At 45.9% G+C, this 1796-nt stretch overlaps 1 pseudogene; it reads left to right on the top strand.

Annotated features, from left to right (window-relative positions):
* The first annotated feature begins 438 nt into the window (after positions 1-438).
* Positions 439-1569, top strand: LOC104855480 (annotated as a pseudogene).
* The last annotated feature ends 227 nt before the right edge of the window (positions 1570-1796 follow it).

Genomic DNA, 1796 nt, shown 5'->3' with positions numbered 1-1796 from the left:
GAAATGAAAACCATGAATGCCCAGCATAGGGAAGAAATGGAATCCATGAAACAGATTCAAACAGATAGCCAGGAGATTAAAAACTCTATTGAAAGCATTCACAGAAGGATGAATGAATGTGAAGACAGGATTTCAGATATAGAAGATGTGATGGCAATCCGTGACCATGAAAAGAGAGATCTCTTGAAAACAATAAGGGAGTCCTCAGCACACACCCAGTTCAGGCTCCACTCTGCACTTTTGGAAAAGTGACCCTGCAATGCCCATGTGAGCCCAGAATAGAGGCCACATCAGCCTGGCAGGCCCAAGGTGCCATGCATCTTCACCCCCACCCACATCGCCCTGCTGCCACTCCTGAAGCTTTTCCAGGATATTGATGCTTTACCATTGCTACTTGCAACAGCCAACAGGTGAATGGCTTCACTGTATGAGGAGCAGATGTCCCTGGTGGATTTGAGAAAAAAGCTATTAGAAGCAGCACGCACTGGTCAAGAGATGAAGTTCGCATTTTGATGGCAAATGGAGCCCTTTTCACTACAGACTGGCTGGGAACCTCTCCACTTGGCAGGGCAGTATGGCCACTACACCACAGAGGTGCTGCTCCGGGCTGGTGTGAGTGGGGATGCCCGGACCAAGATGGGCCGGATGCCGCTGCACATGGCGGCCTCCGAGGGCCACGCCAGCAATGTAGAGATCCTGCTTAGGCATGGCACCAATGTCAATGCAAAGGAAATGTTGAAGATGACAGTACTACACTGACCACTGAGCACAATCATCAAGAAGTGGTAGAGCTTTTAATCAAACATGGTGCTGATGTACACACAAAGAAAGTTTTGTAAAACTTCATTTGATAATTCAATAGACAGTGGAAATGAAGATTTAGCAGAGATACTACAGATTGCTATGCAGAACCAAAGGAACCCTAACCCAGAGAGCCCGGACACTGTGACCATACATGCCATGACCCCACAGTTCATCATCGGAGGGGGTGGTGAACCGAACATATGAAATGGGTGTGTCTGCTGTCCACTATGGAAACTCCTCTATGTCAGTATCAGCTATATTAGCTGCCTTAGCTGAAGCTTCTACTCCATTGTTCAACTCTTTGGAAACTCCAGTAGTGGCCATGGAGGAGTGGTTACGGCAGAGTCCATGGATGTCACCATTCAGCAAGTAGTCAGCTCAGGGAGTCAACAGATCATCACCATACTTAAAGATGGGATCCAGCTCAGAAACTTGCACTCTATTCCCACAAGTGGGATAGGTCAGCCCATCATTGTGACCATACCAGAGGGACAGCAAGTGTTAACAGTGCCTGAGACAGACACAGCTGAAGAAACTGTTATAAGTGAAGAGCCACCAGCTGAGAGAAAATGTATTGAAATAATTTAAAAGCAGGTGGAATCTGCAGAAATAGGAGAGAGAAGCTCTTCAGAAACAGCTGGATGAAGGAAACTGAGATGAAAAGAAATATCAGCAGCAGCTTCTTAAGAAAGAGCAGGAAGAAGAGGCCTACAGACAGAGCTAGAGGCTAAGGCTCATCTTCAGACTAACAAAGAAGCTGTCTGATAAAACAGGCGTGCATTTGATTTCCTCCTCGGTTGAGACAGAACACAGTCTCAAACTGTATGCAATGGGTGCAGCTGTGGGAATGCAGGAGAGAAGGCTGCCCACTGACAACTGGACTGAAGCTATGAGCTTGGAATTCTTGTAACATAAAACTTTAGAAGTTGTGAAATGTGTTTAAAGCTGAATTCTGTAAATTGTTTTTTTACAGTTCCAAATGAGTGGATAAA

The sequence above is a fragment of the Fukomys damarensis genome, unplaced genomic scaffold (genome assembly GCF_012274545.1).
Source record: "Fukomys damarensis isolate Sample0158 unplaced genomic scaffold, DMR_v1.0_HiC HiC_scaffold_36, whole genome shotgun sequence".
NCBI classification, from domain to species: Eukaryota; Metazoa; Chordata; class Mammalia; order Rodentia; family Bathyergidae; genus Fukomys; species Fukomys damarensis.
Note: the sequence above shows the minus strand (reverse complement) of the source record. Positions and strands in the feature narration are given on the sequence as shown.